At 38.4% G+C, this 12,348-nt stretch overlaps 1 protein-coding gene and 1 pseudogene across 2 annotated transcripts in view; one reads left to right on the top strand and one right to left on the bottom strand.

The window, feature by feature from the left end:
• Ankrd31 (ankyrin repeat domain 31) overlaps nt 1-12,348 on the top strand; it is a 199,337-nt gene that overhangs the window by 77,913 nt on the left and 109,076 nt on the right. The gene's annotated exons all lie outside the window — the stretch shown is intronic.
• LOC104869835 lies at nt 5,911-6,562 on the bottom strand (annotated as a pseudogene).

The raw sequence follows: 12,348 nt of genomic DNA, 5'->3' as shown, positions 1-12,348 counted from the left end.
GCTACCTTCCTGGTGCTTGAGCGATGGTGGCTGGGTCGGGAGCAGTTGTGGTTCTCCTTCCTGCAGTGGATCGGGGCCCAGGCTCCTGGGCGCTTGAGCGATGGCAGCTGGGTCCTGATTTTTAAAAATTTTAAACCAGGATTCAAACTCAGGACCTAGCACTTTTGAGGCAGGCGGTGGAACCACTGAGCTAAATCCCTGGCCCAGTTATTTTAACTATTTTTGGGAATATGCTGAGCAGGGGAATAGCTGGATCAAATGAGACCTCTAGTCCTAGTTCTTTGAGGTATCTTCACACTGATTTCCACAGTGGTTGCATCAGTCTGTATTCCCACCAACAGTGGAAAAGGGTTGCTTTTTCCCTACAATCCTGCCAGCATTTGTTACTGGTTGATTTCTTTATAGCAGCCATGCTTTCTGGGGTGAGATGGGATCTCAGTGTTGTTTTCATTTGCATCTCTCAAATGACCAGTGATGTTGAATTTTTTCACGTTTATTTGCTATTTCTACTTCCTTGTCTGAGAAATGTCTGTTTATTTCAGATGCCCATTTTTGGATAGGTCTTTAAATTTGGGAGGTGTGATTTTTTTTTTAAAGTTCTTTATATATCTAGATAGTAGAGCTTTGTCTGAGGAGCAGCTGGTAAATTCTTTTCCACATTACGGGTTGTTTCTTCACTCTGTTGGTGGTTTCCCTTGCTGTGAAGAAGCTTCTTAATAAGATGAGATCCTGTTGTTGATTCATTGTGCTAATTCCTGTGTGACTGAGGTTTTGTTCATGAAGTCTTTTCCTATGCCAATATCTTTAAGAGTTCTACCTAACCTCTCTTACAGCAGGTTTAGTGTTTCTGTTTTCATATTTAGATCTTTGATCCATTTCAATTTTAGTTCAGTGCATGGTGCGAGATACAGGTCAAATCTTAATCTTTGACAAGTTGAAATCCAATTTTTCTAGCACCATTTATTAAAGAGGCTGTCTTTCCTCTGGTGAAGGTGTTTGGCTCCTTTGTCAAAGATGAAGTGGATGAGTATGGCTGGAGTTGTTTTTGCATCTTCTAATCTGTTCCATTGATCCTCAAATTTGTTTCTTTGCCAGTACCATGCTGTTTTTAATCACAGTAGCTTTTTAGTATAGTTTCAGGTTGGGGATTGTGATACCTTCTACCTTGTCTCTGTTGCCTAGAATTGCTTTTGCTATTCTAAGTCTCTTTTGGTTCCAAAGGAATTTTTGGGTTGTTTTTTCTAGTTCTGTGAAATATGCTGTTGGAATTTCAATTGGGATTGCATTCATTCTATATAGCAGTTTTGGAAGGATGGCCATTTTCATGGTATTGATTCTATCTACTCAGGAGCAAAGGATGTCTTTCCATTTTCTGATATTCTCTTCAATCTCTCTCTTTTTTAAAAAAAGCACTATAGTTTTCAGAGTAGAGGTCTTTCATTTCTTTCATTAGATTGTTTCCTAGGTATTTCATTTTTTGAGATGCTATTATGAAAGGAATTGTTTCTCTAGTTCATCTCTCAGTGAGTCTGTTTTGTGTATAGGAAAACTATTGATTTGTGTGTGTGTATCTTGCATCCAGCTACACTATTACATTTGGTTATTAAGTCTAGAAAACTTTTGGTGGAGTTCTGGTGGTCTTTATAGAATATCATGTCATCTGCAAATAATGACAATTTAAATTCTGCATTTCCTGTCTTTATTGCTTTTATTTCTTTCTCTTGTCCAATTGCTGTGGCTAATGTTTCCAAAACTATATTGAACACTAGTGGTGATAGTGGACATCCATCCTTGATTTTAGTGTGAAGGATTTCAGTTTTTGACCATTTAGTATGATATTCACCATTGGTTTTTGTAGATGGCTTTTAGCAGGTTGAGATAAAGACTGTCTACTCCAATTTTATGGAAGTTTTTTTTTTAATCATGAATGGATGTTGGATTTTGTTGAACAATTTTTGTGCATCTATTAAGATGATAATGTGGTTTTTGTCCTTGGCTCCATTAACATAGTGTATTACATTTGTGTATGTTAAACTATCCCTGCATCCATGGGATGAATCCTACTTGGTCAGGGTGTATGGTCTTCTTGATAATCTTCTGCATTCTATTTGCCAGTATTTTTTTTTTTTTTGCCAATATCTTACTGAGGATTTTTGTGTCTATGTTCATTAGTGAGATTGGCCTGTAGTTCTCTTTTTCAGTTGGGTAGTTCTCTACTTTTGGGATCAAGGTGATACTTGCTTCCAGGAGTAAATATGGGAGTATTGTTTCCCTTTCAATTTCATCGAACAGTTTAAATATTAGCGGCAATAGTTCTTCTCTAAATGTCTTATATAATTCAGAAATGATGCCATCAGGACCCACGCTTTTCTTTGTTGGTAAGCTTATAATTATATTTTTAATTATGTTGATTGATATTGGTTTGTTTAAAATTTCTAGATTTTCTTCATTCAACTTTGGTAATTCATACATATATAGGAATCTGTCTGTTTCTTCTGTGTTTTCCATCCTATTGGCATATAGGTTCTTGAAGTAGGTAGAGATGATCCTCTGGATGTCTGCTGGGTCTATTGTAATTCCACTGTTTTCATTCCTAATTGCATGGATTTGGGCCTTTTCTTTCATTTTTTTTTTTTGAGAAGGTTGGCTAAGGGTTTGTCAGTTTTGTTAATTCTTGAACAACCAACTCTTTGCTTCATTGACTTTTTTTTTTAATATCATTCTCTTGGTCTCCATTGCATTGGTTTCTGCTCTGATCTTTATAATTTCTTCCCTTGTATGATCTTTGAGTTTATCTTCCTCTTCTTTTTCTAGGAGCTTGAGGTTCAGCATCAGGTTGTTTAATTGCGCTTGCTCTGTTTTCCTCATATAGGTATTCACTGCTATGAATTTCCCTCATAACACTGCTTTCATCGTGTCCCATAAATTCTGATATATTGGCATTGTCATTTAATTGTAGAAACTTCTTCTTTCTTCTTTAATTTCTTCTGTGATCCATTGGTTTTTCAGCAGTGTGTTGTTCAATTTCCATGTGTTTATGACATTTTTGTGTATTCTTTTGTTATTAATCTCCAATTTCATTTTACTATGATCTGATCATATACAGGGGATAACTTTAGTTCCTTTGCGTTTACTTAAACATGTTGTATGAGCAAATATATGGTCTATTTTGATGAATGACCTGTGTGCAGCCGAAAAGAATATGTATTCTGATTTTGAGGGGTGGAACACTTTGTAAACATCTGTTAATTCCATTTGTTCAATATTTTAGTTAAGTGCTAAGTATTTTGTTGTTTATTTTTTGCCTAGTTGACCTATTTGTTACAATGAGGTGGTATTAAGGTCCCCCATTACTATTGTATTAGTGTTTATTTCATTTTTCATGTCTGTTAGTATTTGTTTTATACAGTTGGGTGCACTAGTATTTGGTACATATATATTTATGATTGTCATCTCTTCCTCTTAAATTGTTCCCTTTACAAGACTGTACTTACCTTCTTTGTCTCTCTTAATTAATCTTGGTTTGAAATCCATTTTGTCTACAATATAATAGCTACTACTGCTTTTTTTCAGGTTCCTGCCACATGGAGTATTGTTTTCCATCCTTTAACTTTCAGTCTGTAACTTTCTTTTTGAATTAAGTGTGTTTCTTGCATGTAGGATATTGTTGGATCTTGCTTCTTGACCTATTCTGCCAGTCTCTTTTGATTGTTGAATTGAGAGCATCAACATTGATGGTTATCACTTATACATATTGACTTATTCTTGTCCTGACCTTTTCCTGTTGCTGGATTCTACCTCTTTGCATTTAATTTCTTGTCTTGCCTGATGGATTCATTCTGTTTGGATTCATGGGATTGTAACCCTCATTGTCTTTTCCTAGGACATTGTTTAAAATTTTTAGGAGTGCTTGTTTGGTATTCATGAAGTGCCTTAGGTGTTTTTTGTCATGAAAGTATCTTATTTCTCCATTGATTTTAAAAGATAGTTTTGCAGGGTACGTCAATCTGGATTGGAGGTTGTTTTCTTTTAGGGCTTAAAATACTTCACCCCAGGCTCTTCTTGACCTGTGTGTGGGCTTGTGGTCCACTGTGAAAAAAAAAAAAAAAGAAAAAAGAAAAGTGCACTATGATTCTTTTTCATTTTTATCTTTTGGATAAATTATGTTTTATTTATATTTCACCTCTCCAAAGCCAGAACATAACAAATTTTGCTTTATGGAAAGTCAGCTTTTTAGAAAAATGTGAAGTACACTTAAAACAAGCAAGTAAGTCTCTGGTTCCACCAGGAAGATGCACATGCTCTCCTCAGCTCCTTCCAGTGGTCGAACTTTCCTCCACGCTTCTGAGGTGATCTCAACTCAGCAAGGGCTGAGCCAGCATCCCCAGAAATGACAGTAAGGAGCTGACCTTACCATCCTCTCAAGTAATAAACATCAGACAAACTGGACTGCCCCAAATGGCCCTGTCTTCACTGCTTGCCAGGTATCTGCGACAAGTTCCATATTGGTAGGCACGAAGGGCCCAGAGCAGCAATGCACAGGCCCCCAGCTTTGGGTCAGAAAACACCATCACGTTCAAGCTAGAAATGTGACACAGAACAAACTCCAATCCCATGCGCCTTCAGGATGTCATCTCTCAGCTTATATTTACTAACATTTGTGAAATATGTTCAGGCTCCTTGAGCTGCTACTGAAAAAAGTTTCCAGTAGACAGTTTTTTTTGTTTTTTTGGTTTGTTTTTTTTTTTTTTTTTGGTACCGGGGATTGAACTCGGGTCCTTGTGCTTACAAGGCAGGCCACAGAACCACTGAGCTAAATCCCCAGCCCAACAGTTTTTATTATTAACTGTTCATAAGAGATACTGCCTTCCACAACAGGGCTTCTCAGAAAAGACACAGGGTGAATAACAGCCTCTCTTGGCACTGAAAGGCAGGGTTTAAAAAAGATTTACATGTGGAAACCAGTGTTATAAGGAAAGTATGTGTGATAGGGAAATAATACTCACCTAAGTTACCAAGTAGAAAATAAACCCTCAAACCCTCCTTAATCATCTGAGGACTCCTTCTCATGCTGTAGGACAAGAATGTATGCACGCTCCCAAACAGAGGTAAATAAGACTCAGCCAACTGAAAATACATCCTTAGTTGAAAATCAGAACCAAAAAGCTTACTCTCTTACCTCTTTCAGCTGACCCTTCACTCCACTTAGGAACAAATGCCTCTTAACTCTCCTAATCTAGAAACACTTCACTAAAAATATATGGTTATGTCTTACTCTAAGAAGGCGCCCATGCAGGCATTTAAGATGAACCAGTTCATTCTAAGGATATGCAGGCGTATAGGAAAATATACCAGTATCAAATAATATGAAAGATACAGTGTTCACCTGAGGGCACTTCAAGTGATTCCCAGGGTGTGGCCACTGGTAAGGACCTGAGAAGCAGCTAGGGGCACAGATGCACTGTGGCAGACTTCACAGAGTCAGGGGCAGGGAGAGGAGCTGCTTGCTTCATTGTGCTATTCGTGATGTGGAAACAGTCCTGGCCTGTGTGGAGGACCTGAGAGATGAATAATGGGTGGAGAAGCTGTGTGAAACAAGAATATGGGATGCAGAGAAGCTGGATTCCCTTCCAGGAGAGGAAGCAGAAGATCTCAGAAGTAGCTGAGGGCCAGTAAGATTGGATGGTGTGATAAACCAGATTAACTGTGGGAATGACAGCTTTGGCAAGAGCCCAGTAGACAAGAGGGCTTCAACCTGGAGACCCACTGCCCCTGTCAGTAGTGACCCTGTCCCAGTGCCATGGCTCAGTTCCAGGTCTGTTGTGTACAGTTAAGGTGCAGGAGTCAAAGGTTTCACACTTTAACATATAATAGAAGCTGTACAGCATCAGATGGACAGAAGGACGCTGCTCACTGATCGATGATGGAGCATTGCCAACACCTGGTTCATCATGTCCTCTTTATCGACATCATAATCCACAAAAGTGTCCTAGGAAAACTGGTGGCGGTGTTGGATGTGCTCTGTGAAGTTGGCACTGTGATAGTTGGGGTCTCCTCAGGGCGTTGGGGCCCAGATTGAACAGACCATAGATTTGATAGCTTGCAGTGTTCCACAAGTCCTTCCTGATTGAAGTTCTTCTCAGGACAGTAAGGACAAGGATAGGTGTAACGGTTTGGGATGTTCCTTGGCTGAAGAAATGCATCCTTAGTGGTGGCCTTCACACCTTCCATGACATAATTCTGGAACTTGGAGCAGGTGCCCACATGGGCCAGGTTCTTAGAAGTTCTTATGGCAGCCATGACAAGAAGTATCTGTGCTCTCGATCTGCCACTTGAGCTCCACAATTTGGATGCCAGGAGCCATAGTTCTGTGACACACCCGACAGACAGGTTTCTTCAGTTTCAGACATTCCTGCAGGCTTTTAAAGCAAAAGATGCATCCACAGGGCACCTGCACTGGCTTCTCATACACTTCTAAGAACATGGGATACATGAAGTAGGCTAGAGGTCGGCCTCTACAGAGAAGTTTTCTGCTGTTACTTATGTGAAGTTTTTGTGTCATTTGCACTATCTATCTCCTGTTTCTTTGTCTCTATTAGTCTCTTGTTATTCTTTGCATCATCTAACAACCACTGGATTCATTTCTCGTGGTCCTTTGCTATTTTTAAGAAATCAATCTTTTCAGGGTCACTAACCACAATCTTAACTTCTACCCAATATTCTGTGCTCACATTTGTTCATTCTGCTGCATACACTTTGAATGGAGATTTTTAATCTTCAGAATATCTGTTTGAATCTGTTTTATGGATTCCATTTCTTTCTTATTGTGGGATTCCATCATTCTGGGATTCCTGAGATGCTCTATTTTTTTTTTATCTGTGTCTTGCTAGAGTTATCAATCATGTCTTTCATTATGACCATCATCTCTGTTTTTATTTGAGAAATTTTTCCTGATTTCATTTTTTGCAGATTCTTTTTTGTTGCCAGTTCACACAGTCCAGGTAGTTGACTTTCTCATTGTTCCAGCTCACCTCCTAGATTTCCTGTTGGTGGTCTAGAAGTCTGGGTTTGTATCTTGTTTAGGTGTCATCTTATATTTATTTTGTTGTTGAAGTTTTTGGTTTAATTTGTTGCTTGTAAATTTCTTATTGCAAGTATCTTTATTGCTAGTATTTAGAACCCTTAGGGAATGGCTACTTGGACTGTCTTCCTATATAGTTGGCCTTTGGATTTTGAGTCTGTAATGGCCTTTTAGGGATCTTAGCCTTAGTATACCAGTAAAGACAACTGACTAGAACAATCAGGTCATCTTGGCTAATGTGTAATACAGTCAGCAACAACAATAGCATCAAACACAGAAAATGACAAATTGTGGTAGCTATTATTCTGACATCTTTATCTGCAAAAACTAGACTTGTGGTTACATAGCAAAATTAAGGACCAACCAGAAATATGTTTACAGTTAGTGAGCTCTTCGATTTAGTGGCTTTATCCACCAGGAAGAAGACTTAGAATGAGTTGGAGTGGGGAGGGTAGAGATATAGGAGAGGTTAGAAGTAGGGCTAGAGGACACAGGAGGATCACGTAAATTTTGGGAAACTGGTGAAGACGGGGAAAAGAGGGAAGAAACAGAACAAGAACAGAGCAAGCTAATAGCAACAGGAAAACTAGAAACTATTCACACTCTTAACAATTAAGAACAATCAAGAAAAAAAAATACAACAGGACAAAAACATGAACAAGACAGGAGAGAAATGAAGAAGAAAAGAGATGTAAGAGAAAAGAAAGTTCCCCTTCAATGTGTAATTCTGCTATTACTGGTATATACCATGGGCAGCAGCAAGTAGAGCTGAACTGATTAGTTTCAGTGAACCAGCTGTAGTCCAGTGAGATTCAGGTTGTTTTCTGTATGGCCAGAATTGAACTCCCTGACCTTGTTGGTTAGAAATCTACAAGGTTCCACTGCAGGTTTGAGCTGTCCTTTCCCGGTAGCAGGTCCATGTTCAGTAGAAGGTGCTGGTCCGAGCAATTCACCAGTTGCGGTAGACCACTCTATCTTTGCTCTCCCAGTCGGCTTCAGTTTTCAACAACAAACCTCAGAGAGGCCCTCTCTCTCTGCTCTTTACTATTGCACCATCTTCCCAAGCTCATAGTAATGGCTTTCTGGCCACAGGTGCTTCTGCTGTCCAGATCTGGATCCATGGGATATCCTCGCAGATGTGGAAATACCACACATCTCATGGGGTCTAGGAACCAGGACTATGAATTTGTCAGACACGCTAGCCCAACAGATCATGCAAATCTCTCGCCTGGTTTGTATAATGTAATGGGAATGGCACCCAACACTGGGTTGCAGTAATGACACGTGCTGAACTGTTGTGGTGAATGAATCAGGAGATCAACTGATAATAAATGTTGGCGCTCTGTCTCCTGGCTTCAGCTCAGCTTAATCTCCCTGCTTGACATGGTTCTTTCAAACTTTCTGCCATTAGAACCAGGACTTTGAACTAACCTTGTGCTCTCAATAAGCCTGTGTGTCAACTAGGGTCCTGCCTGGTATGTAATCTTATCTGGCCATTGCTCTATACTTTTCCAGGTGGACTGGCTCTAGTGAAGAGTCCAGGGTCCTTACAAAGATGGTCACATGTAACATGGGCCAAAAAATAATAGTCATTCCCTGGAGATAGTCTTCTCATGTCTGACAAGTGACAGCAGACATCTCTTGAGATGTTTTCTACTCCCCTTTTACCCAGTCCCTGTTGAGCCATAGGATACATGTCTGTGTTTCATTGGCTTTGTTTTCTCCTGTCATTATTAATCCCCTGGGCTTTACAAAACAGGTCACTCTTTCTTGAGAACAGTGGGCAGAAACAGCTGTTAAGTGTTCAAGGACTCCATTTGCTGTGTTTGCTCTGGATGAAAGTACAGGTGTAGATGTTTGCAGTGTCCTGGATTCATTTCCCTGGACTTCGCGACAGCCAATTCCTTTTGATACACACATAAACAGATGGTTCCTCCAGTGTGGATTAGGTCAGATCCACATGTTCCCCAAATTATGCCTCAGCTCAGCTCTTCACTGCAGGCCTTCTCCCTTTGAATATGTCATACTTTGGCAGAGAAGGGACATTTCAGATATAAATAGTAACATTCTTGTGTCCCCCCCAAGAGGCTCAGTTCCATCTCATTATTCAAAATGTATTTAGTCCTTCTCTAAAAGTTGTCAAATTCTTCACATTTTCAGCATTGCTGGAAAGTCCAAATCCAAAATCTCCTTTGAGACTCAAGACAAATTCTTAGCTGTAAGACCCTCACTTCATCCAGGAAGCAAAAAGCTAAAGACATTTTTATCTTTGGGATTTCAATATCCTTACTAGTATATCCTTCTATGTTTATTCTATTTAGGATTTGTAGAACTTTTTAGATGTGTAAATTTATGATTTTCATTAAATTTTAGATTTTCAGCCATTCTTTCCTCTCCCTTCCTTTCTTCCTCCCTTCCTCATTTCTTCCTTTCTTTCCCTTGCCATCCCTACTCTCCTCTCCCCTTCCCTTTTCTCCATGCTAGGTGTCAAACCCAGGGCTTCACATGTGTTAAGCAAACATTCTACCTCTGAGCCACACCCCCAGCTCAGCCATTCTTTCCTTGAATATTTTTCTGCCCCTTTTGCTCTCTCTTCTTCTGAAACTTCCATTCTGTATATGTACTCCACATTTTTCTGATATTCTGTTCTTCTGATTGTATAATACCAATCTCCTGATTCTTTATTCTGAAATTCAAACCTACTATTGAGGCCTTGTTGTGAGTTTTTCAGTTTGGTTATTTTAATTTTCAACTCTAGCATTTGCATTTGGTTCTTTTTTTGAAATTTATCTTTTTATTACTCTCTTCTTTTTTTGGTACTGGGAATTGAACTCTGGTCCTTGTGCTTGCAAGGCAGTCTCCAGACCACTGAGCTAAATCCCTGGCCCTTTATTACTCTTTAATGAATCATTGTCCCTAACCCTTTCTTTACACATGGTTTTCTTAATTCTTTTTTTTAACAGTGCTTCTTTGTAATACAGAGTAATGAAGTTTGTTTTGTTATTTTAGAACATGCATGCAATATATTTTGATTATTCTCATCCCATTACTTCAGTCTCCTTTTTTTCCTCCCTAACCCTCTTTCCCATCTCTAAAAGTCTCTTTTTTATTTTTAGATTCCTCATATAAGAGAAAACAACTTTCTGAGACTAGCTTATTTCACTTAATATGATCTGCAGTTCCATATATTTTCCTGCAAATGGCATTGTTTTTTCTTTATGGTTGAATAATACTGCATAATATACATATACCACGTTTTCTTTATCTGCTGATCTGCTGGTTCTTTCCACAGCTTAGCTAATTGTGTGAATTGTGCCACTGTAAACATGGAGATGCATGTATCACTATAGTATGCTGTCTTTAATTTTTTCTGGAATACACCAGGGTATAGATAGATCAAATGGGTTTTCTATTTTCAGCTTTTTGTGGAATCTCCATACTGATTTCCATAGTGGCCATACCGTTTACATTTCTACCAATAGTGTAGAAGCCCCCCTATGTGGCTGATATTCACCAGCATTCATTGTTCTTTTATATTCTTGATGATAGCCCTTCTTCCTGGAATTTCAATATAGTTTTGATTTGCATTTCTCTAATGGCTAAAAACATTGAACATTTTCTCCTATACTTTTTAGCCATAAGCATTTCTTTTGAGATGTATCTATTTAATGCATTTATCAAGTTATTGATTGGGTTACTTGCTTTTTGGAGTTAATTTTTTTTAGCTCTTTACATTTTCAGGATATTAATCCTCTACCAGAAGAATAGCTAGCAAAGATTTTTCTCCTACTCTGTGAATTGTCTCTTAACTGTTTTCTTTGCTCTTCAGAAGCTTTTTGACTTGATGCAGACTCATTTGTTTTTTCTTAATGGCATCTCCTGTGCTACTGGGCCCTATTCAGGAAGTCTTTGCCTGTGTCTGTGGCTTCAGGATTACACCCATGTTTTCCTCTAACAGTTTTGCAGTTTCAGATGTTATATCTAGGTCTTTGATTTTATTTTAGTACAAGGTGAGAGATGGGGATGTAGTTTCCATCTTCTGCATGTGGATATCCAGTTTTCCCAGCATTATTTGTTAAAGAAGCTGTCTTTTCTACAGTGTATGTTTCTGGCCCCTTTGTCAAAAATCATGTGGCTGTAAAAATCAGGTCCCTGGGTTTGTTTTTGTGTCTTCCATTGTATTGTATTTGTTATGGTTTAGTTGTAGGATGTCCCCCTAAGATTCTTGTGCTCAGAGGTAGGGCTTTTGGAAACTGATTGGATCATAGGGTACTTTACTCATGAGCAAATTCTTTCACTAATGAGTTTAGTAGCTGAGTGAGGAGGTATGGCATGGTTGGAACAGCTGATGGGGAGGTGGGTGTTTGACCTGGAAGAGTATCTCTCCATTCCCACTCTTCTCTCTTTGCCTTCTGGCCAACATGATAGGAGCAGCTCTTCTCTGCCCAGGCCCTTCCATCATGCCCTTCCTGCATTGGAGCCGCTAAGGACTGGAAATGTGAGCCAAGTAAACTTTTTCTCCTTTAGTTGTGGGTGTTGGGTATTCATCCCACTGATAAAGAAATTGAGATAATGTTGAGCTGTCTGCTTTTGTGCTAGTACTGCACTGTTTTTGTTACTAGGACATTGTAGTGTAAATTAAATCAGGTATTATGATACCTCCAGAATTGTTCTTTTTTTTTTTTGCTCAAGACTTCTTTGGCTATTTTGGGTCTTTTGAGCTTCTCTATAAATTTTAGGATTGCTTTTTCTGGTTCTTTGAATAATGTTATTGGTATTTTTAATAGGGATTGCATCGAAGCTATAGATCACTCTTGGCAATACAGCTATTTTTATATTAGTTCTTTCAATCCATGAAAAGGGGAGTTCTTTCCTTTTTTATTATCTTTAATTCTTTGGCATTCTATAATTTTCACTATAGAGGACATTTACCTTCTTGATTAGATTGATTCCTAAGTATCCTTTTTCTTTTGAAGCTATTCTGAGTATAATTGCTTTCCAGATTTCTTTTTCAACAGTTTCATTATTAGTGAATAGCAAAAAATAAAAAAGGGAAGCTGATTTCATTTTCTAGATTATCTTATAATTTTGCCCTTTTTTCATCTTTAATTTGTATCTTCTGTCTCTTGATAAGTTTGTCTAAAGGTTTATCAGTCTTATTTATCTTTTCAAAGAACCAGTAACTTTGATTCATTAATCCTTTGTATGTTACTACTAACTTCTGCTGTATTTGACCCAGCTTTTTTTTTTTTTTTTTTTTTTTTTTT

The sequence above is a fragment of the Fukomys damarensis genome, unplaced genomic scaffold (assembly GCF_012274545.1).
Source record: "Fukomys damarensis isolate Sample0158 unplaced genomic scaffold, DMR_v1.0_HiC HiC_scaffold_1, whole genome shotgun sequence".
Lineage (NCBI taxonomy): Eukaryota > Metazoa > Chordata > Mammalia > Rodentia > Bathyergidae > Fukomys > Fukomys damarensis.
Note: the sequence above shows the minus strand (reverse complement) of the source record. Positions and strands in the feature narration are given on the sequence as shown.